Source organism: Tyto alba, unplaced genomic scaffold, assembly GCF_018691265.1.
Source record: "Tyto alba isolate M040663 unplaced genomic scaffold, T.alba_DEE_v4.0 Super-Scaffold_29, whole genome shotgun sequence".
NCBI classification, from domain to species: domain Eukaryota; kingdom Metazoa; phylum Chordata; class Aves; order Strigiformes; family Tytonidae; genus Tyto; species Tyto alba.
Genome location: NW_024881303.1, coordinates 165,985 through 190,897, shown reverse-complemented (window position 1 = coordinate 190,897; position 24,913 = coordinate 165,985). Strand labels below are relative to the sequence as shown.

The 24,913-nt window shown below is 45.5% G+C and overlaps 1 long non-coding RNA gene across 1 annotated transcript in view; it reads right to left on the bottom strand.

The window, feature by feature from the left end:
- The window catches only part of LOC116960088, a 162,127-nt gene that overhangs the window by 22,509 nt on the left and 114,705 nt on the right, over nucleotides 1-24,913 (bottom strand). Inside the window, exon 4 of the long non-coding RNA XR_004406184.2 lies at nucleotides 11,675-11,760. This is a non-coding gene — a long non-coding RNA (uncharacterized LOC116960088). The remainder of the gene's footprint in view (nucleotides 1-11,674; nucleotides 11,761-24,913) is intronic.

Here is a 24,913-nt window from a genome sequence, read left to right as displayed (position 1 = left end):
TGAGCCGAGTGGCCAGATGAGACAGTCCTGTCCGCGCTCAACACGGTATGGCTCAGCAGTGCAGGCACACGGTGTGGACACGGGGGCTGAGAGCAACCAGTGAGACAGAGCCCATCGGTAGTGCCCCCGACCAGCCTCTAGTTTTAAGCTGACAGCTTTCTACAAGATTTTATTCTCCCCAAGTTGTAGGATGACCCCATAGGAAGGGAAAGGAAGGGGATGGAGAGGAGGGGAGGGATGGGGAGGGGAGGGAAGGGAGGTGCTGAGGCCATTTGGGAGCGGAGCAAGGAGGGGGATTGAGCCTTGCACTTGCTGACCCTGGAGAGCAGGACCCTGAGGATGCTGGGGCACACAGGGGTAACCACCACTAGATTTCCCTTCACAGCCTTGGTGGCACTCTGCTGTGTCCAGCTTTGAAACATCTGGCCTCGGTCTGTCTGCAGGCTCAGAGGCAGCTGCTGCCAGGTGGTTTGACTGGAAGAGAGGCACCTGGAGCAGAGTCCCAGGCAGCGTGCTTGCCTCCTCCTAGAGCCAATAAGAAATCTCTGAGCTTTTCCATGACAGAACACATCGTATAAAACATCAATTTCCATAGAAATGTCTAATCAAAATGCTGGAGGCATTAGTGACTCTATATTCTGAAAAACCATAAGACTAACTTCACACTTGTAGCAAGGAGGAATACACTGAGCATAGCAACAGGAAAGTTTTATGGAATATGTTGATGGAAACGATGAATCCCTGGGTGGAATCAGTAGAAGGCAGTCTATTACCACAGCAGAGTGCAAACAGTTTGACCTAAAGTACAGTGACAGTCGTAGTCCTCTCACTACTGATGTGGGCTGGGAATGGTGAGCACGCTGAGATGTGAGCCTGAGGGCAGGCAGGCACTCCTTCACACAGCCTCTGGTGGTGGCCATTTTCTACAAAAGTAGTCGCTGGAAAGAGTTAGTGACAAGATGCTTGCATGATTATATTCCAAACAAAATTGACCTTTGAAATAAACATTTAAAATGCCAGATTATTATTTTTTAAAATAGCAGTAACAAGAAAGCATTCTGGTTATGTTAGAAATCACATCTGCTCAACTCCATTTGATACTTCTTTTCTCCACACTGCTAAGGTGAACCCAGGGCAGCATCATTCCTCCTCTGCTCACTTTTGCTCCAGATGCACTCAGAGTTGGATCCACCTGTCCCAACACCCCAGCAGTTAATAAGCCTGTTAAGCATTGCATCATGAAAGGACAGTCTTTGGCTTTGCCATCTTGGAAGGATTCTGGTGTGCTGAAAGCCATTGCCCAGTTTGTTCACTGTGTCTAATTTACCCAGCTAACAACAGTCTCTTCTAACAGACCTACAAATGTACTTTTTCTTTTCAGCCACCTTTCAGAGGACTAAATGTCTTACAGGATGCTTATGTGGTGTCACTGAATCCTGCACAGCTGGTGAAGGTTTCACAACAGGCCAGATCTTTATTTCGTAGATTAAGTAAGTTAAGAACTTAAGCAATTTGCTACTACCTAGAGCAAACAGAGAGACTGGTCTCTGGTCCCCCAGTCCTGTGCCTACCTCCCATATCAGCCTGGCTGTGTTTCCTTATCACTCAAGCACTGATTTAATTCAACAATCATTTCATTAATAATTACTCTCAATATCTCTCAGTTTTTGCTTTATCAATGGCTTGGAATTTTTTTGTGTGTGCCAGCACATTTATTAATATTCACTCTCTTACGAACCATAGTATCTGTGACTTCTAGAGGTAGAAGCAGTGTCATAAGCTCAGACTCCATCTCCCACTAAATAATTAAAAAAAATCAGTGATGAGCATTTAATAATTTACATCAATTGATGCTAAAGCCTCCTCTGTATCAAACAGCCCATCAAAGCAAGCTGGTCTGTCTTTTGAGATACACGAGGAGAGAGACAAACCTCCACAGCCAGCAGTCGCAAGGGCAGCGCCAGACCCAGCATCCCCGCGCAGGCTCTGAGAGCGGAGCCATCCGCACACCCACACCCTGGGGTGATGCATGGCAGTGGCCCATGTGCCAGACAGCATGCCCAGAGAGGGAAAGTGTGGCAGGACCATCCACCATGGCTGGGGTGACAGCGGCTGCCAGGCCAGGGCCTGGATCCTGCGGAGTACAGCCCGGTGTTGCGGGAGAGCTCGAGTGGGTGGATCTCCAGCAGGCAGCTCGGAAGGGCAAGGAGCTGAGGAAACTGGCAGGTCTTTATGGACAGCAGCCTCCACGTGCAAGACCAGTCACACCAGTGCACAGGAGGACACGTGGATGGAGCTGTGCAGGGAGCTGCGTGCGGTGGGGGTGCTGCCATGCCCTGGGTGATTCAGGATGGAGCACAGCACATGCCCTGCCCAGGCACGAGGACTTGGCTCAGTCCTACTTCTCCTGTCACCTAGTAGCTGCTCTCCCCACCAGTCTAGAAGTGAATGGAAAGTACCTTCCCTGCTTTGTTTTATAGCAGCCAGGTCCTCCCTGCATTTATTCCAGAAAAATAAAACAGTTTGCATTTGCTGACATACTCTATTACTGTGTCCATACTTTCCCTCAGGTGAGATTACTCATCAAATTTCACCTGAATTTTCTCCTACTTATAGCCCAAGTTAGAAAACGTAAGCCTGAAAACCACCTGTTGCTAATGACAGAGAATAGTTCCCACAGCATCCACACCTTGCTGAACCAAAGGTGTCCCTGCACGGTCCGATAGCTTTCTGAAATGCTTGAGGCCTTCTGAACTCCTTTCTGTCTGATACTGAAGTTGAAAAACATTATATGAAACCAACTCACTGGCTAACTGAGAAGTTATAGAAGATTGGAAGTTTTTGGAGGGATAAAGAAAACATATCTTAATTTCTTTAAATTATTATCACAAATGTTGACCAACTGTAGCCACTAACATGGCAAGGCCCAAATGAGGAGATTAACAATTAATAATACTAATATGTTTTCCTTTGTCTATAGGAAACCATTTGAAAAATAGTAACTGAAAATATAATAAGAGTCACTTACCTTTTGCTGGATGTTTCTCTACTTTTGAACTCAGTTAACTAACAATTAAACATCCTGTCAGTTAGTGTGTCCGGAAATAAATGAGTTTTTCCACTTTTGGCTGTCTTTAAAATCAATTTTCAAGCATGTTTTAACCACTGAACACAGAACATGTGTGTTCTGGTGCATTTTACCTCAGAGTAGAGCATGATAGCAATCAAAGCCATTTATTCTTGTTTACTAGTGTTTGGCAACTGAATTTTTCTCTACATCAAACATTTACAGGCCACAGCAGGCAGATGTCAGCAGTGACTTCAGGCCCTTTTATGACATCAAAAAAATGGGCGCGAGTGTACTTCTGAGTCTCATTTAGTTTTGTCTCTTAGGCAACGTAGGGAAGAGGTGCCAGGCGGGCAGCCCATGGGCTGATGCAACAAAAAGCCCACAGCAATGAGCCTGTACAGACTCTCCCACCTACCTCTGTCAGTGTTCACTTTCATCTTTGCAAGAGGATGCAACATTAATTTTGCACATTTGTGTGATCCCTTTTTTTCTTTTGAATACCAAACAGAGCATCAGCAGCTGAGGTAGAGGGTGATGTATGAAGCAAATGCTCCCAGAGCACAGACAAGGCAAGGTTGGCATGGAGAGGAGTGCTTTTGGATTCTGAGTGTCTTCTTGCAGAAACGCAATCACAGGAATATATTTTGGTTACTGTATGTCAGATGGGGACAGGGCATGGGATAAGCAAGCCATGAGGTAAAACCACTGAATTAAAGGTAAAATGCAGTGGCATTAATATGGGAGCTCTAACATTTTTGCAAAGCAGGTATGAAAATTTCATGTTGTTTTTGACTATACTGAAATGCACAGAAGGGTAACACCATTGCAAAAAAAAAAAAAAAATTGTTAAGAAGTGTACTACACTGTAGCCATTACATCACAGCTGTAAATATGAGATATTACATCACAGTCAGCCATTTTAACAGTCAATGCACGGTATTTTCCAGACCTTATTAGTTCTTTTCTGAATACTGAACTTTTGTTACTAGTATGATTTTTTAAACCAATGTTCAACATAAATTTTTTATTTGCCTTGTATTTTCCAAACAAGTGAAGGGGTAATCATCGAATTATCAACTCGTGAGACTCGAGCAAATAATATTTGGAAACCAAAGCAATAGAGAGTAATTAGGAGCTTGCATGCTTCCAAAGACCAACAGCCAATGTGCCTCTCTGTGTTGTGATGCACTGTGACCAGTGACCGCCAGGGCAATGACTGGGATGCACAAAGGAACAGTGCTGTGCTGCCAGGCCAGTGCTCTGTCATGGTGCTCTGTGACATGCTGAGAAGGAGGTGTCTATTTTGCATGGTGCAGCACATACAACTGGTAGAAATGTTCTGGGATAGAGTTTAATTGGTTATACTTTTTCCAGGATATTTGCATTATAGAAAGACTTGCCTATGTATTTTCCTCTGTAATTTACATTTAGCTTATAAAATGGGAATATAAATTGGATATGGAATTATTAATAATAACCTCATGCTTTAGGCTACAATGATTAAAACATGAAAGATAAAGAAATGCTGAAAAAAATAAAGTTAGATTATGCACTAATTTCCATCTACTAACTAAATAATGGATGATCACATTTTCCAGCTGAACATGCCAGACAGGAGGAAAAGGACCAGTGAACACGGCTGACTGTAGAAGTGCATCGCAGTGCTCTCCACATCCTACAGTCCTTTCCTGCTGCTGCACGTTGCCTTTGGGACAGTTGCTGGTGGGAATGGGGCTGCTAGAGCTGGCTGATGCTCAGAGCTGCCGGGTCCCCACGCTGCAGCCATTCTTCCACGCTTACCCAGGCAGCTGCCTTGCCTCTGCCCAGAGAACAGGTCAGATTGCACAAGGAGAAGAGGGGGACTTGGCCTCCACTGAGGTCTGAGCTCTGCACAAACACCCACAATATTTGTTTCCCTTTCAAAACAAATCTGGGCCATCCTGTGCCCTCAGCACTCCAGACCAGGAAGCAAATGCAGCAGGATGTCTGAGCTGCTCTGACCTCTGAGCTTTTGAACTCAAGCTGTCAAGGGAGTTCTGTTAGGACTCAAACTCACCTCCCTCCAGTGGGACCTGAACCCAACAGCGCACCTTGTTTTGTGGTGGGACTCGAAACCACACTTGCACCATGGGAGTCCACCACCAACTGAGAAGAGAGATATGGACAGTCAAGGCACAGAACTACAAAGGAGCTTTATCTTAAGCAACGCGCATGCTGCGCTCCAGCCTTGTACTGGGGGACCCCCACGTTGTGGGAGGCAGGGTTTGGATATGTTACAGTACGGCTGTGTTGGCCAAGCAAATCACCCATGTGAAGTGGTAGGCTAATCCATTACTACCTTTCATGTGATCAGTGCCTGCTTGTCCTGTAAGCACTTTGAGTTTATTGCTAGGTCAATGTCCCCTTGGGTCACAGTACTTTCCCTGATGTAATACTCTATCTTGGTGATCCACTGATGTTGTTTCTTAACATTGCCAGGGAGATAGATACACCATTCAGCTAGTCACCATGTTCCTCAATACAGAGCTAGGCAATCACCTATTAATTACACTTCATCCAGTGTAATTTATTCATCTATGTGCAGAGAATTCCCTGTGAGAAAAGCCTCTGTTTACATCGGTAAAATATGCCAAGCAGAGCTTTGAGCAGAGGAGCAGAAGAATGGTCTGAAATTGGACATCAGAACCACTACCACAGCTCTGACAGCCTGCAGGTGACGGGCCAGGATCACTCTATGTTTTCTGAGGGGCTGTTCAGTGTATGAACCAATGCGATCTCCTTCCTCTGGTACCTGAGGCTGGACTCTCTCAGGAGCACGACATGGGTGGATGAGGGTTTTGCTCTAACGTGGTGTAGTCATGCTTGTATTTGCACATGACAGTACTGTCATCACCATTCCCAGTGGTTCCTCTGGAGCATGCTGAGCTTTGCAGCCTTAGTTTCAGGATGTTCTACATTCTGGCTGGTGGAAATGGCCTTCCAAAGAGATCCAAGACCTCCTCTAAGGATTTTAGACAGTTGATGAAGCTCTTGGGTGGCACTTCTGATTGAAAAGCCTCAGTCTTCTGGTTCTTCAACACTTGGAATGGGTCTGGCTGTCAAGCAGATCCCAAATGATTTCTGTTTGCACAGATCCTGTCACATACTTATGCCATATTGTCTGTGGGAGAGGCACCTGTGAGACCAGGAGTCCAATCTGACTGCCTTCACTGAGATCTGAGGACATCTCAAGTGGGAGCCCATGCAGGCACAAGGGCTGCCCCTCTCCAGGAGCTCCTCTTGCTGCAGAGAAATGCATGGCCACTGCTCCTCCCCGGCCATGGTCTATGCAAAGGCCCACCAGCACAGCCAGGAACCAGCTCCTTGCTCTGTCCACTGCAGTAGCAGCACACTGGTGCAGCTGAGACAGGAACGTAACACTGCCAGGTTTCCTCTCTACCCTCCCCAGGCCTGGCTGTTCTGCCTGAAACTTCACTTAGAGTGAGACACAGAGGAAGTTCACGTCTTGTATGATGCTGGGACATTGCATCTGAATTACTTACCCCTGTAAGTCCTGCATGATAGCTGATTCAATTGCATTTCTTTCTGTTTCATTACTGATGCTATGAGTATGTATGCCAGACAAGCTCAAGAAAAGATTAATAAAATCTTCTACCTGAATTTTTGTTGTTATTCTCCTCCCCATTGTTATTACAAAACTCAGTCAGGCAAAAGAAACTTGCTCCTAGACTTTCTTACAGCTCCTTTTGATTTTTTTTTTTATAACCATATATTCCAGGGACTCGAGCTATGTCTCTCTGGATGAGTAATTTTGAAATTTGTCTCTCTATGCTGCCAGGGGTTAAATTGGACTGGGGAAGAATTCAGTCTTTGACAAATCTGATTTTGGAGGATGTTCTCTTACAGCTTTCTTCTGACACTTCTCCTTGAGGTGGCAGTGTCCTTCACAGGGGCTCTTAGGGGGAAGATGCGATCCTTAATCCAATGAAACTGAGCAGAGCCTGGAGTTTGCAATCATCAGGATTTCCCCACCAAGAAATGTGGTATATCTGCCATTGCACATGCTGATGTTCCCCCCTCAATGCTGACTGCATCCCTGCGTAGAAGAGAGCCATGTGCATTGCCGGTGGCAGCATGGGAGGCAGTGAGCAAGAGCAGGGCACCCACCAACCCACCACAACTTCTGTTCCTCCTTGCCTTGTGTCCCTGGCCACACACAGCTCATCTGTCCCCTCTCTCAGGCCATGCAACCTGCCCCACAGCTAAGGCTAAAGCAACGCTGGGTCCTTGGGGACCACAGCCCAGGGTCCGCAGCCGGGACTGATCAAAGCTCTGCAGCCATGCAGGTCCCCTAGGAAGATGTCCTCTCCTCATGAACTGTCATTGTTTGGGAAGGAGGTGGGTGGGAAGGCAGGTCCTGTGCAGTGACATCCTGGGGGGCTGAGCACTCTGCTGCATGTGCTGAGGTCCCCCACCAGTCCCAAGCTCTGGGGATGGGTGTGGATGAGGGGATCCTTGCCTCCAGCACCCACACAGACACATTTCTCTGCACCAAATATGATCCAGACAATTCAGGAATTATTAAAATAAGTATTTCTGGTTCAAAGTAGAATGAAAATTTCAAAAGTAGTTTACTCATCTGTTATTTCTGCTTCCAGCACTCAGCAATCTATTTTTATTCATCTGCCCTTGGCATACAAGCATCTGCGATTAATACTTGTATTTATGATGACTCTAACTGACACGGACATTCGTCCTCAGGAAAAGAAAAAAAAAAAAAAAACAGGAAAAAATTCTTTCATAGTCATTTTAAATTAATCCTGCAAGCCTGGGAATCACTGATGATATTTCATGTATTTTCCATGAAATTAATGTAGTTTCAGAGGTTTTCTGCTCTCACAGGAGTATATGACAGTACTTTGTAACAGGCAGTGCTGGCTGTACTCACCTACTTGTCATGTTTCTACTTGGAAGTACTTATTCCTGTATCAACCATCATCTGGTTTATTACCTTAGTGCCTAACCACCTTGGATGAAGGGAGGCTTTTGTCCCTGTTGGAGCTCAATCAGAGCAGGCCAGCAAAGGACAGAGGATGGAGATAAAGTGTCCTCCTGGGCACTGCTGCTGTTGCTGTCACATGTGGGAGGCCACGTCCCCTCACTGCTGGGGCAAAAGTTACCAGCTCAGCCCCTCTCCTGCCTGGCCTCCATGGGTGTAAACCACACCAATGGCATGAAACAGCTGGAGGAAGCATCTGGCCCAGGATAGAATTATTCTGACATGTTTATTCTGGGAGATGGCAGTAGCCCCTGACAGCCCATGTCCACAGCTCACAGGGGTGAAGTGAAGCAGAGTGTGTCTGGTCCTCCACTCGAAGGACAGTCTGCCTGCCCAGGAACCACAGGAAAGCAGGCCAGGAGCTGCAGATGGATGGGTGCATGGGACACAGGGCAGGCATGCAGGACACAGGGCAGGGAGCTGCAGGACACAGGGCAGGGAGCTGCAGGACACAGGAAAGGGAGCTGCAGGACATGGGGCAGGGTGTGCAGGACACAGGGCAGAGAGCTGCAGAACACAGGGCAGGAAGCTGAAGAAGACAGGGCAGGTCAGGGAGCTGCAGAACACAGGGCAACGTGTGCAGGAGACAGGGCAGGGAGCTGCAGGACACGGGGCAGGGAGCTGCAGGACATGGGGCAGGGCGTGCAGGACACAGGGCAGAGTGTGCAGGACATGGGGCAGGGACCTGCAGGACACGGGGCAGGGAGCTGCAGGACACGGGGCAGAGTGTGCAGGACCCGGGGCAGGGAGCTGCAGGACACGGGGGAGGGCGTGCAGTACACGGGGCAGGGTGTGCAGGACACGGGGCAGGGAGCTGCAGGACACGGGGTAGAGTGTGCAGGACATGGGGCAGGGAGCTGCAGGACACGGGGCAGGGAGCTGCAGGACACGGGGTAGAGTGTGCAGGACACGGGACAGGGTGTGCAGGACACGGGGCAGGGAGCTGCAGGACACGGGGTAGAGTGTGCAGGACATGGGGCAGGGAGCTGCAGGATACGGGGTAGAGTGTGCAGGACATGGGGCAGGGAGCTGCAGGACACGGGGCAGAGTGTGCAGGACACAGGGCAGGGAGCTGCAGGACACGGGGTAGAGTGTGCAGGACACGGGACAGGGTGTGCAGGACACGGGGCAGGGAGCTGCAGGACACGGGGTAGAGTGTGCAGGACATGGGGCAGGGAGCTGCAGGACACGGGGTAGAGTGTGCAGGACACGGGACAGGGTGTGCAGGACACGGGGCAGGGAGCTGCAGGACACGGGGTAGAGTGTGCAGGACACGGGACAGGGTGTGCAGGACATGGGGCAGGGAGCTGCAGGACACGGGGCAGAGTGTGCAGGACACAGGGCAGAGTGTGCAGGACATGGGGCAGGGTGTGCAGGACACGGGGCAGGGAGCTGCAGGACACGGGGTAGAGTGTGCAGGACACGGGACAGGGTGTGCAGGACACGGGGCAGGGAGCTGCAGGACACGGGGTAGAGTGTGCAGGACATGGGGCAGGGAGCTGCAGGACACGGGGTAGAGTGTGCAGGACATGGGGCAGGGAGCTGTAGGTCATGGGCAGGGAACTGCAGGATATGGGGCAGGGAGCTGCAGAACAGCAGACTGGGCAGCACCGAGGGTGGTGCAGGACTTTCCGGGACTGTCAAGCTGGGCTATGCTGGTCTGGAGGCTCTGCCCTGCACCGACGGGCACCCAAAACTGACTCTGTGTAGTGATCCCAAATGCCAGCAAGTACTCCAGGATTTCCTTTTGGATTAGTCCCAAAGCTACCCCCATAAACCTCACTGATACCATGCTGGCATCTACTCAGAAACTGTTCAAACATAACAATAAATGTAGTAAGAGCCCAAATCAAGGCATCTCTTCCACTTTCAGAGGCCATTTATCACCACTTGACACTAACTACTTCTAAATAAATGTACTTCCAAGGAAAAAAAAAGACATTTCAATTTTCTGCTGACAGTAACATAAGAGATACTTTCCTGGAAATTTTTGCTGATAGGTAACAAGGCCAAACCCATCCCAGCTGCATTTCCATGTTTGTGAATTCCTTTCTTCAGCAATGAATTTTGTATTCTTGGTTTCTTACCTGACAGACTGGGACCATGACTGAGAGCCAGAAATACTTTTATAAATAATGTGTTCAACAGTTGACATGTACAGACTATTATGGATGTGTTTGTTATTCTGCTCTCTTTTAAAACATGCATTCTTTTCTCATTATTGAAATAACCAAGCACAGTTATGTGTCTCAGTACATAAGCTCTCTGGACGAAGCCCCTGCTGACCTGGTGCCCTGTGACACATTGGATCCAGCAGAAGAAACAGAGACCTTCACCTTCCCCTCAACTACAGGTTCCTCCTGGCTGTCCTTTCATGTGGGAACATGGGGAGATGGTATTTCTAAAATAATCTCCATGAAATAAACCCAGTTCTCCTAACTCATATTCCTAAAACACAAATTCTGGGATCAGAACTAAGTGTTTTACATGGCACTTTATCACTTTGTGGCCTTTTCTTGAATTCAGAATTTCTTTGGAGGAGCATCATGACATACAGAGATGGGTCCTGTAGGCTTTCTGCAAGGTGACAAGTAGCATCTGGCAGTAAAATATATATGAAGTCCTTGTATGTATAGAGTTATGAAATAACAGTGAGAAAGCTGAACAAAAAAGATAAACTACAGCAAGAAAAAAAAATCTAAAATCCACAGGAATGCCTTCTATTTGAATTCTACTAGCAGAAGAAATGTGCAACTGGATGGTTTTAATTAAATATTTTTTTGATCCAAATTACTTCTGTGTCATGTATATGTCTATGTAGTTGGAAAGTAGATCTGTCCTCAGCCAGCTAGCCCTGACTGCATTAGCTTTTACTTTTTCCTGCTTTAATGTGACAATAGTACTACGGCTGAATTAGCAGTCAGGTGTCTACTTATAGGAATAAGAAGTAACTGTGTTTTTCTGGCCAAGTGATACACAGGGGTCTCAGTTCTCAAATTCATCAGCTCTGTAGTCATTCTCCCTTCGTTACAAAATTTCTCTCTGAGAAATATATTGAAATAACAATTTTTCACAGTTCCTCACACATGCTAGAAGAGTGAGCAGAGATATATTTATGGATTTCTCTCCCATCAGCACTTTCAATTTTATGAAAGTTCAGCATATTAGCATAAAGCTTATGCTTATGTTTTTTTTTCTTTTCTTACACAATATGAAAGGAGAACTGTCCTGAAAACATATACCTCAGTTATAAGCATACCGTTCAAAATGTGCTTGATATGTATTAGAGAGAATGGGGAAAACTGTGGTGAAGAAAAATGATTATAAGATAAAACCGTTGGTAAATGCTGGAACACATTACATCCATTTCAGAAGAATGTTGTGACAGCTGTTACATACTGAATTTAGTAACCCATTTGCTGTTAAGAATTCTGTCCCAAGCTATTGCTTGCAAGCAAGGAAGAGCATAATGATTAATGACAAGCAAAAATGGCACCGGCTCTGGGATGGAGATGTTTGCACACAGATCTTAGGCCTCTTCTTACCTGCAAGTTTGGTCTGGACACCTGAGCAGATTTGCCTTTTTTTCTACCTTTACTCTGGTTGAGTATACAGTAGTAATCTTCCACATCTGCATGGGGAAGGAAAGAAAACCAGAAATGAGGAAGAAATACACCCAAGCAGTTTTGTATCTAGAGGAAAGAAAATATGATTCTGAAATACAGCAAAGGGTTTTGAAAGAGTGTGAATTGTGTAGTCTGTACCTTGTCAATTAATTTTCTTTGCATTATTACGTATAAAATGTGTTCTCCCTTAATGAACCATCATCCACATGTCTGCAGAGTTCCACCGTCAGAGGAGGACAGGTATAATGTGAGATCCCACAGATGTCTCTCCATTTGGTTTTGCGTTTTGTTCTTAAGAATATGTATTTTAAGACCAAAGAGGGCCACTGAATCATTTTATCTGAGAGACTGAGTGACATAAGCCAGGGATTTTAATTCTAGAATGTGCACAATGTCTGTAGCTTGTTTGACTAAAATGTTTCTTTCAGAAGGGTATCTGGTTTTGTTTTGGAGCCTTCAAGAGGTGCAAATCTATCGTTTCCATCAGAGTCACTGCCAGAGGTTAATATTCATCAGTGTTTAAAGTCAGTCACTCTTTAATGACATTAGCAATCTCATTATGCCTTTTGCTTTCATTTCAGGTTGTTTCCTGCTGTTCTCTTACTACCACAGCAGCAATGCCTTCCTTTTTTCTGAGTAGATGTTCATGTTTGTGGCAGCTGTGGGTTTAGCTTTCCTTTATCTAACCATGGTATTTCCTGTGCTCAAAAGTACCAGACCCAACATGTGCATCCAGGAAGCATTGCAATTTGCATACATGGCTGAATTAACTGGCCAGCATTGACCCCCAGCTCAGTCCAGTGCTCCCACAGTTCCCCCTTTATCCCAACCAGCTGGGTCATCTTGAATGCAGCCTACACTTCAGTCTGAACTAGCCACACAGGCCTTTTCACCATATTAGCTTGTGAGAACTGTATTCATTACCACCACCAAGATCTGCTTCCCTCTTTTCCATGAAGCATCGAAATCACAGAACAGTGGAGGTTGGAAGAGACCTCTGGATGGCTTCTGTTCCAATCCCATTGCTACCGGAGGGTCACCCAGAGCAGGTTGCTCAGGACTGTGTTCAGTAGGGTGTTGAATATCTCCAAAGATGGAGACTCCGCAACCTCTCTGGGCAACATGTGCCAGTGTTTGACCACCCTGACATTAAAGAAAAACACCAAACACAAACAGGACTTGTGGCATTCAACTAGTTATCATTCATGAGGTGGCAGCCACAGGTGAGACTGGTTGGTGATGCCAAGAGGGGGGTCATTCACCTGAGGCAGACAGCAAATTGCAATAGGCAGCAGGTGGCCAAGAACATCCTAGATGTAGTAAGTTTTATGTCACCAGGTTATTACAGACCTGTAGAAGCCATCCCTTAATCTTTACTTCCCAGGTTTGCACAGACAGCTAAGGTCTCTTGCTGCCTCTTGAAATGCACACATACAAGTCAGACCCAGTCATTTGAAAATGCCACTTATCTTCTATGCATGTCTCTATAAAAATTTTAAAAATCAGTGTTACGAGCATCAACGATGGTAAAGAAATTACTGTTTCAGACTTGGAAATTGCTTTCTTGCCTGCCAACAAGTGTTTGGTGAGATGAATTATTGGAACTCAGTCTTCTGGAAAATACACACCTTTGCAGATAGAGACAATCCAGATTGCTTTACAAAAACCTGATCGACCTTGTTAGAATTCTGTGAAGAAAATTCCCTGTTCTTACAACAGTGACAACTTTTGCTACAAAGACTTCCTTTTTTATCTGCTGTTCTTTCTCTGTGCTTTGTAAACTAGCACATTGTTCCGAGTGCTTGCCTTAAGGTGTTACTATGCAACTTGTGGAAATTAATGTTTCCCTATTTAAAAAAAATAAAGAATAAAAATTCATTGCACTTTTGTCATTCAAAACCTGTAACTTATACAGGGCCCTAAACCAGCTCCCACGATCTTCATTGCCCTTTGTTCACTTTGATGTTTTTTGTTTAATAAGCATGTGGATGAGTGTATACACAGTCTCTCATATTCCCTGGCACCTTCTCTTGGCCAGCAGCACCCTTGATGCCCGTATATGGGAGGCTCTGGTTTTGTTCCTGCATCTCTGGCTGGAAGAGAGTTTCAATTCGTCTCCAGCCAGTTTCCCTTTGTGCAAGCCCTCTGGGATCACAGATATTTCAGTTTTCCCAAGAATCCTCTCAGCCTCTCCTTTTCATAGGCACTATCTCAGTTTTTCATCTCAGCTCTGGCAAATAACCACAGTGCTAGTTTGGAGTGCAAATTCTTGTTACTACTAGAAGGGATGATGATCCAAGAGGCAATGGCCTCAAGTTGTGCCAGGGGATGTTTAGATTGGATATTAAGAAAAATTTATTCTCTGGAAGGGTTGTCAAGCACTGGACCAGGCTGCCCAGGGAAGTGGCGGAGTCACCATCCCTGGGGGTATTTAAGAGATGTGTAGACGTGGCACTTAGGGACATGGTTTAGTCATGGACTTGGCAGTGTTGGGTTAAAGGTTGAACTCAACCATCTTAAGGGTCTTTTCCACCCTAAATGATTGTGTGATGCATCTGTGTGCTGATTGTTTTTGCAGTTTCATTAGCCACCTTCATTAGCCACCTTCACCTGGCCTCTTCTCCAGCACCATGCATTCAGGTCGGAAATATCAATGAACTTGACAGAGCCTGAAAGAACACACAGACACCCTGGTTTTCTCATGTGCACCCACCTGGATGAGTCCTGCTGTAAGGTGAGTATGGGAACATCGTTCCTCAGTCTTCTCCCTCTCCTGCACTTTGCTTTGAAGGCCTATATGTGACATGGCTATATGTGAAGGCCTATATGGTTACAATGGCTTTTGCTGCTACAGTTTATAAAGGAATTCGTGTCACTGGACTCACCTTCAGTCATCTCCTGTAAAGGGTAACAGAGAGCTTCATTAGCTCCATTTAAATCACTTTTCAAAGTGCCAGCAAGCTTACGAATCTGCTCAACAGCAGGAGATCTGAAAAGGCAATGAAAGAAGCCTAGTGGAGTTATTTGCTCTTATCTGCACCACCAGGAAGGAGAGGTGGCATGCTCACCCAGTGACAGCAAGCATCACAAGCGCACACTCAGCTCCACGCACAGTAATTCTGGCTGGCATTAAAGCGTTGTTCAGGTTGAGCTGCTTCTGACAGAGACATTTGTTCAATCATGAAATGTTTCTATCGGGTTGCAGGGTTCACAGCAGATGGCTGAATTACAGTGATCTGCAGTGCTAATGCTGAGAAATGATTTGTGATGGAGTGCGCACTTCTGGGGATTTGTGACTCAACCTGCTCATGTATATTACATGCTTTTCTCTTTCTCATTCCTTTTCACTTTCAACAAAGAGGAGTGTTCAGCAGTGCAGAGCCTGGCACCACCTGTGAGCAGAGGCTCCCAGACACGGCACCCTACACCCCAGCTGGTCTGTCTGCAGCCACATGCAGCATCCCAGAGTCAGGAAATGTTGGCTCAGCACTGAGTGGCCCATGAAGCGAAGCAGTGATCCCCAGTGTGCTCCAGCACTGTTCCCACACATTTCCAAATGCCTGAGACAGCAGGATGTGCACGCTGGACAGTGTCCCCTGCTGAGCTGGGGGCTGTGACTGTCCCACCGCCAACCCCACAGCCAGGACAAGTCTCAGGTGGAGGCTGGTCCTCAGCAAATGGTTCAGTGCCTGCTCCAATACAGGGCAGAACAGAACTGACAATTACAGCTTTACAGACCCGGGATGTGATCTGCATTGAGAATATTTCCTGGATATGCAGTTTTTTATTTGTCTCCATCCAATAATATGCATCTGTTTTTATGACTGTTCTCTCAGTGTGAACAAGATTTATAAAACATTTAAGAAGATCATGTCTACCAAGACAGCAAGGTGACCCTAAGACTTCTGAAACTTCTCTGGTGTGCCATTTATTATGCTTACAAGCTGAAAGAACCAAGATCCAGGCAGAGCTCAAGCTGTGTTGATATATATATACCTATGGTGCACACATACACATGCCCTGCAGGCATGCATGATCATGTAAGCCTGTAAAAACAGAGGAGCTGGAATGCCTGAAAGCCAGGCTCTGCCCAGCAATGACAGTTTGGCAGGTTTTCTAGCTAGGTGATCAAAGTAGGCTCCAGGATGACTTTCCAAACTGCTGTAGCAAAAAAAAAACCTGCCCAAAATACAATGTAAATGTTCATAAGGAAGGATAGGTTGGTGTGTGACAAGGTGCCATGATAGCCCTAGCATCAGACATCCCTAGCAGGGTTTTCCTGAAAGGACAAAAGGGTGGATGGGTCTCATACTGTGTCTTCTGAATTTCCTTTTCTACCGGTTTTGTGTGCAATACAAAACCTGAGCTTCACCTCAGCTGCTGTAAAGCATATTATTGCCTTTTCCCTTCTTTGGCATGCTAAAAGAGTGTTTGACCAGAGTCAGAGGCACAAGCATGAAAACATAGCTCAAGCAATGTGTCTCAGCGAAGGAATATCAGGGTAAAACATTTGAAGAAACATTTTAAGCCAACCCACCTCTCTTCATGCTATATCAGAGCCACAGGAGGCACAAACAGGCACGTTGCTACTGAAGCTTAGACCTCAGAAATCCCAGACTGTGTTATCAGCTGGTTCAAAAGCCTTCACTAGCACAACTTTAACCTGGCTCGTTAGGCCAGCACTAGACAGCAACTTTAATAGCCTGCCCTCACAGCAGTGTCACAGCTGAGTACCTCCACCATGTCCAACAGCAGCGGCCAGCTGCTTTGCACTGCTGGGGTAGTGCCTGGCCCCAGGCTGGGCTGGCAAGATGCTGCAGGACAGCATCGTCAGCTGCTGGGCATACGTGGCACGTGGCGACAAACAGAAAAGGAGGCTCTCTTCTCCAGACAGTCATCTTAGGCATCTCTTTCAAACTGGAACTGGAAAAAAACAAGCTTTGTGAGAGGAAAATTTAAATTAAAAAAAAAAAAAAAAAAAAAAAGAAAAAAGGGAAATTCCCATATGTTTTTAAAATGTCACAATTTTGTAAATTTTCAAAGTTATTCCAGGCATTTGAATGAGGCAGCCCAATGAACAGAGTTGCTGTGTATATTTTAAGCTTGTAGACTCATATGTTATTCTTCTACCATTTATTTAGAGTATATTTACTTTTGTATGTTTGCTTTTTTGCCTCCTGCAGCTTACCCTGTTGCTCTTATGAGCAAGTGTAAACCCACTCTTTTTAATGAAGTAAGCTCATGAAACACAGAAATTGATGCTGCTGTCCAAGTCAATGGTTAGAGTGATCAATCAGCTGTATGTCTGCTTTAACAGTCTCTGCACCCACTTCACAAGTTTCTGCCTTTAAGAAACAGACACTTATATAAAAGATATATGTATATCTAAATTCATACATATATGTACATGCATGCATATTTATGTGCGTGTCCATTATATATGCATGGTAATGTCATAGAAGGCACATCTGAACCAGTCAGCACTGTTCCTTCCCTGTTCATACATATTTCTTCACCTGCAAGAGCACAGGATTACTGAGGGCCGAGTGGGCTGTTGCATCCCTCACTGCTGCTCACTCTCTCACCGTACAGCCCTCCCTGCAATTCTGTCAGGTTCTCAGATAAAAATGAGTGTGTGGTTTGGCCTCAATAGTTTGTTATAAGACCCTTTCTGAATCTTAGCATGATCCTGATCAAAAGCCATTTAAATTACAACCGAAACATGCCCATATATCCATGTGCTCATGAGCCTACACTGGCTATTAGAGTGTCCTTTTCCCTCCTTGATGTTCAGCTCCGTGACTTCACAAACAGTGGCCCAGCCATCTGTTCCTTAGATCCAGTTGCTTGTTGGGTGATGCAGTGTGATGCAGGTCCTTCTGCATAGAAACCAGCATAAAAAGTTTTGATCTGTGTTGAAACACCTTTCCCACTCTGGCAATGGATCTCACTGCTCCCCCCATAAGACAACACAGGTATTCATGGGCCCTGCAGCAAGCAGCTTCACTGTGACCATCCCAATTAACAAAATGTTGCTTTACAGGCCCATTATGAGACCAGGTCATTTCCGTGATTCCCTTCCCAGTACAGCTGCAGAGGCTCTCTCATTGCCACAGCGAAGCAAGGAGTAGAGAGAAGAAAGAAGGGAGGACAAAGCCTGCAGTGAGGTGCTGGTAGGAAATGAGCAGCAGCTGGGCAGAGACCTCTGGCTTGCCACCAAAGCAAGCAGATTATTTATTACATCTGCAGTTTCCTCTAGTAAGAGTGGCTTTTCATACTCAATATCACTCGATATCACCCTGGCATCCTCCCTTGACATCTCTTCCTTTTCAAATGAATCTTTTTGGACATAGATGAACAAAATTATTTAGTCTTATAGTGTGATTTGTGCATCAGGACAAACCTTTTTTTTCCAGGGAACAATCTCCACATTCATTCTAGGGCCACGTTGCCCATGTTGTATTTACCATCCCCTGTGATCAGAGCATACTCTGATCCATCTCAGCTGATTCCAGATAATGAGATCCAGCTTGTTTGGAGAAATTCCTACAATTAATTGCTGAGGGTGCGCTCTGGTGATTTTTAAACCTGTATTGTATACAATCTCTGTTGTTGTTCTCAAGGTCAGCCAATGCTTATTCTCAAGGTTTGTTTCAACAGTTGTTTTCACTTGCTCAGAGCCCTGTCCAACCTGGCCTGCAATGTTGCCAGGGACAAGACATCTACCACCTCTCTGGGAAACCTGTGCCAGTGTTCCAGTGTAAAAAATGTCTTCTTTGATGTTTAGAATTTTACAGCAGTGACGTGGTTTTATGTTAAACTCAATAAAATGTTTCCATGGTTCTGGTGAAAGTTCTCCAGTTTAGATTTCACAGGATTAGGTATGAGAATGAATCACTTTGAACACTACAGAGTTTGTGATCATGTGGAATCTTTTACATGAGAAACACCTGTCTTCACGTATGTATGAAGTTTTAGACCCAGAGTGCAGGCCAGGTCCAATTCTGTGTGAAAAAAATAATAAATTTATTGAATGCACTGATTCTGCAGTGGTTCTGTGTCCAGTTGTCTCAAGAAACGGATATCAGTAGATAAAATATGAGTCTGAGAAATCATACAGACTCCTGAGACAAGTCATGCCATGTATCAGAACATGTATGGAACCAGAATATCCACAAAAAACATTTGATTTCTGAAATACTTCTAATTAAAAACAAAACAAAACAAAAAACCAAACCAAAACAAAAAACCAACCAAACAAAAACAAAACAGAACAAAAATAAACATTAGGGTATGTGAAAACATATAAGTTTATAGAGATGGGGGTTTTGTGTTTTTTTTTCCCTTTACAGTGTGATTTCAGAAAGACAACTTCTAAGTTTTATGATAGTTTCAAATATATTCTGTTATAGATTTCACTCCTTTAAAAAAAAAATATATAGTTTCATTACTTTATATGAAAATGATTTATCTTGAAATTAGAAAATGTATAGCCAAAGGACAACTGAAGATAAGCTAGTCAGTAGAAAATTTATAGTAAAACTGCCCAACAACAAAACCATGTCCCTCAAAACATTTCAGACTGAAGTATACATGATTTATAGCACTTGTTATTTTCTTCCTTTAGATAAAGCACTGCCTAATCTCACTAATTCCAGGACCCCACAAAACTCATGAGTCACAGGGAATCTTGCTTGTATGGAGGTGTCTTGTTTTCAAAGATACAAGTGTGAGACCTGAAAACACCCTTGAGCCCAAATTACAGAGGTGGAGAAGGTAGAAACTGTCAGAGAGGGACAAGGCTAGCTATACCTTGAAAAATATGCGCTATTATCATATTTTTTCTCTTAGCATCTAAGCTTTTTCTGTGTCTGGAGATTATCACTTCTGTCCAATCCGTCATGGATTATTCAACACCTGGCACATTTTGTCCTTAAATGGCACAGCCATCTTAGCGGATGCTATGATTTCTGCTAGGATCAACTCTTGCCCTGCATTCATTTCTATCTTCCTTTGTTCCACTCTAACCTGGCAATTACCAAAAGTTTTGCTGAGACTCCATCCATAAACACTGCTTCTTGACTGTACGGGCACATGCCGAGAACAGTTTCCACTTTGGTGTTTTGGCACTGAAACCCTGGTCACAGTCAGGGAATGGAGACTTGAACTCAAGCAAAAATTACTCTTAAAAGCTTGTGGTAAATTCAAATTTACATGCAGGGTAAGCTTGAGACAAAAGGCCACACTGGTTCTATCTAAATGGAAGTTTTGCTATTCATGCCTCCTGAGGCGCTGGAGCTGGGCAGTGCTGGTGGAACCAGGGTTATCTCAGGGGCTGTGGGAATGGCAACGGGAGAGCAAGGGCTGGCAAGCAGAGCAGAGAGAGCTGGGGAGGCATGTGGAGCTGGACATGCTTGTTCAAGGGCTTCGTCCCTCCTCAGCCCCATGACCACTGAGGTCAGGCACTGCGACACTGGGGCTCCCATGGGGCCACCGTGACAGAGCACCCACTTCCTCCCCACCACTGCCCCAGTCCTTTAGCTGGCATGGACTGGATGATGGCAAAGAGGACGGGGGGGTCTCTTAGCCCCCATCACCTACTGACCCCCACAAGCTCAGACACGGGTTAGGTGTACTGCAATGGCCAAACACTGCAGCAGCATCCCCTGCTCTCTGGTCAGCTTTGACAGGCAGGAATTCTTACAACCTTGTGCACAAGGCAGACAAGGGAATTATTTCAGTGTCAGGAGAGGACTACATTTTAGTGAGGCTGTCTCTAGAATTATTCAGGATCTAAATTAGGTCGCAGCCAATTACCAACTGCACGGTGGAGACCTTGGTGCTGCAGAATGGCTGAGCCTCTAGAGAAAAAAGTAAGATTTCAGAAAATGATGTATCAGTGCTTGTGTCCCGCATGGCCATTTATCTCCAGTTAAGATATGAATAATGCAGTGAAAGTTTTTTTTGCTGACTAGCACAATCTCTTCACCTCCCCATCCTGAAGTCTGTTAATTGTGCTCCAAGTACGTGGGCAAGAAGGAGAGTACTTAGGGGCTGTCAAGATTCAGGAGTTAGTTCTGCTTGCCAAGAATGCAACGAGTCAAAAGCATCTCACACATGAAGTGAGCTGAAGCCAGACTAAAAAAATATAAATAGAGATGATAATTTAAAGTCTTTTAACAACTGACTGATATTTAATGAAAGTGGTTTTCACACATTTGTCTCATTTAAGCAGCAGTGCAGCCAGGCAAATCTTGGTCACTGGCCTCATCGACCTTTAAACAAGTGCATGGTTCTCTGCCAGTACCTCCACACTTGCCTTTCATGCTTCTTTAGTTTGACACAGTTTTGAAAAAGCCTTTTTAGGAATTTGTGAAAAACCATTTAAAAAGCACCACTCCAGGACTATTGGGTTAAAAACCCAGCATCAGATCACAGTCATTGCATACCATCACCACACAGCTGTTTACTGAAAAAACTCATACAGACAGATGCTCCACATCTGGTATAGTATTCACAATACTTTGTTAATAATTTAAAAACCAAACCTTTCTAGTTGAATGTTCTACATATGTATTTCCCTTGGCCGATGTCATTGTTATTCACGCTGATGGTATGAGAGGCTTTGGTTTCCATCATGTAACACAGTCCTTCCACCATTTGGATGAGATCACATGAACAGCAAAGCTAAGCTCAGGCATGGACCCAAGGTTGGGCTGGGGTGCCCCATGCAGCTAGTCTCAGGACTGATGTTGGTGCATGTGGATGTAAGGAATCTGCTTGTGCTGCACCTTTGCAGACTTCTTGTAGAACATTTCAGTATGACTCTGCTCAATGCACTGTTCATTAAACTTTTCTTTTATATATAAGTACAAACATGTATTTAATTCACCTGGAGGGGTACCATCAGAATTTCCTAACAAGATTCACCAAGAGAAAGACACTGCACAGTCTGGCACATTCTGCTGTCCCTTGCAGCTGAGAAGGGTATTGCTGCATACCCCTAGGAAGCCCTCAGTTCTCTGGGTGGTAGATGTCTTCACTGACTGTTGGTCTGCTCTTGAACCAAGGATTTTTCACACCCCAGGGACCTGAGAGTTGTATCAGAGTATTCAAAGGCTTATTGTCAGACAGATAAAAATGAAATAATATTAAAAAGCATAGATTTAGATAAACAAAGCAAAACTGCCAACAGATAAAAACACTGCACAGCACAACTGCTAGGTTGAGCAGAAAAGATCCTCCTTAGCAGCTCCAGCTCTCAGGAGCTCACTTGCAGCTCTGCAAGGTCTTCTAGCCTGGAACAGCCCAAAATGCTTATGACCAGCACCTTGCCCAGTCTTTACCCATGCCTGGCTGCAAGGGAAGAGTGCATGTTCCCCACGCCGTGCCTGCATCCAGGCTGCCAGGTGCCATGCAGCCAGTGGGTATGAGATGCTGAGCATGGTGCTTTTCCAGGGACCAGCTACAGACCTGTCCCCTGAACCCATCCGCAGTAGGACTAACCACTGCTTGGTGATAGCAAGAAGGTGCTGTCCTACAGTTACACGGGAAAAGCATAAATCAGCATAGGTTTGGTGACTTGGACATTGCCCTTTCACCCTTTTGCATCAGCCAAGGGTCTAACCCAACCTGAAATACGCTTACACAGTAACATTTTGACCACTGGCCCCACAATCAATTTTGACCACTAAGAGGAAGGTCCAGGCTGAGAGGGCTGACCAGCATCCATAACTGCTCATCTCTTCAAGACTACATGTCTGTATGTGAATGTGCATACCTGGAGAGATCTTAACTTTTGTTGCAATAATTAATCTATACATCACACTTTTCAGGACACCAATCGCTAAATCAGACATAATAACCCATTTTAAAACTATTTCTCTGCTCTTCTCACCCATCATGACATTTTCCCTTTTTATATATAGATGTCTCAAATAGAACACAAAATATCAACTATATAATAAAGATTGCTCAGAAGCACATCTCAGAGGCTCAGGACTCACTGAATCTCGCACAGAGTTGTCTTGTCTCTTTTTTATTTCTTTGCACCAAGATTTCCTTAAACCCTTCATCTTTAATAGAAGAAGGATTCTTTACATTGCGAAGCTGTAGAAAGCAAATTACTTAACTGGAGACTGGCATATCAAGTGGCAGCTGAGTTTGAGTTCTATAGCATCAATAAGGAGCTGAGAGCTTTCTTGGTGAAGTTAAGATAAAGGAATACACACAGAATAAAACTGCATTGTTTGAGTGGCTATTGTAATGCTTCTTCATGGAGTTATATAGAAAGGCAGCAATGAGGACATTGTAAAATGAGAAAAGAAATAGTATATCTATATGAAGACATGGCAGCAACTGGCTTTAGGGCAAATGAATAAACGAAGAAAGACCTAGATGGATTTGCAGAAAGGTTACAGTCAAACAATCTGTTAATAACTGGTTAAAGACAAAGCACATTTTCAGGGTTCTTGTGGCTTTCAGAGATAAGAACTGCTGCTGAGAACATCAAGACTGGCACAAAAGAGAGGAAAAAAAACTTTGAAGGTTTCTACTTAATATTTTTTAAATTCCTTTTTACCTTTTTTTTCAATAGTTCAAATTTGGGAACAATGTACCTATATCTCTAACATTTTGTAACATCACTGCTGTGCCCCCTCCCAGCTCCTTGTGCCCCCCCAGCCGCTCGCTGGCGGGGCAGGGTGAGGAGCAGGACGGCCCCTGGGGCTGTGCGACACTGCTCAGCAGTGACTAACACATCCCTGGGTGACCAGCACTGCGTTCACCACTGGTCCAGACACAGCCCCATGCAATCTACTGTGAAGAAATCTAACTCTAACTCAGTCAAAACCAGTACAAGGATTCAGATAAGATGGAAATTCTGCTTTATGACAAAGTTGCTTTAATAAAACAATCACAAAATCGTTTAATAACTTTGTCTTTATTATGGCCTAATAGCAGAGTCTTCTCTGGAACAGAAAGAAGACAAGACACTTCAGAACATCTCTCAGCTCAAGATGGATATTCCAAAGGCCCCACAGGAATCACACTGGCCTGATGGATCGTCTACACAGCTGCAGATGGGGGTTTTGTTTGAACAGTGTCCTGGGTTGAGTGAGTGGTGGAGTTTTTTGGTGGCAGGGGAGGGGGCTATTGGGGCAGCCCCCTGTGAGAAGCTTCTTGAAGCTCCCCCAGCTCCACGTCAGCTCCACTTCTGTTTGGGAAATTGAGCCAATCGGCTGCGCCTCTGCGATAACGTATTTCAGAAGGGACGTGGTGACGGGCAGGGGGACTTGTGAGGAGGAGTTGCTGCAGCTGCATGAACACCAATGTCAGTGGAGGAACGGAGGAAGAAAGGAGGGGGGAGGTGTGCCGGAGCAGAGACCCCCCTGTATCCTGTGGTGAGACGGCAGGGCGGCCCCCCCGTGCCACCCATGGAGATCTACAGTGGAGCAGACATTGATTTACAGCCTGTTGTTCCTGCTTGGGAAATCAAGGTTCTGTGCCCGAAGAAGGCCGGGGTCTCATGGGAAAAGGTAGCCCCGCTGCTGTAATTCAGTGCTGGGAGGATTGCAGCATGCGGGGGAGTCCCACGCTGGAGCAGCTCGGGAAGGGCTGCAGCCGTGGGAGGGAATCCAGTCAGAGGAAGTTAGTGACCCATGATGGAGCAGTGTGGGGAATGCTGCGGCCCATGGGAGGAATTCAAGTCAGAAAAAGTTTGTGGAGGACTGTCTCCTGTGAGAGGGGGACCACGATGGAGCAGGGGGTAACAAGTTTTGGACACTCCCCTCACCGAACATGAAGGAAGTGGCAGCACTGCCTGCACCCCCCATTCCCTGCCCCTGCGCCACTGGGGGAGGAGGTAGAGATATCGGGAGCAGAGCTGAGCCCGGGAAGAAGGGAGGGGTGGGGGGAAGGTGTTCTCAAGATGTGGCAATGCTTCTCGCTGTCTTACTCTGTTATGTGTTGTTAGTGTCTGTAATAAATGTATGTTCTTTTTTTCTTCCCCTAATGAGTCTGCCTTTTGCACGTGATCATAAAAGGGGGATTTTCCCCCATCCCAGTCCTATCTTGAGCCCCAAGCCTGGCTCTCTGTCCCTTCTCATTGCCAGAGGGGAAGAGAGAGAGAGCTGCTGCATTGTGGTTGGCTGCCAACCA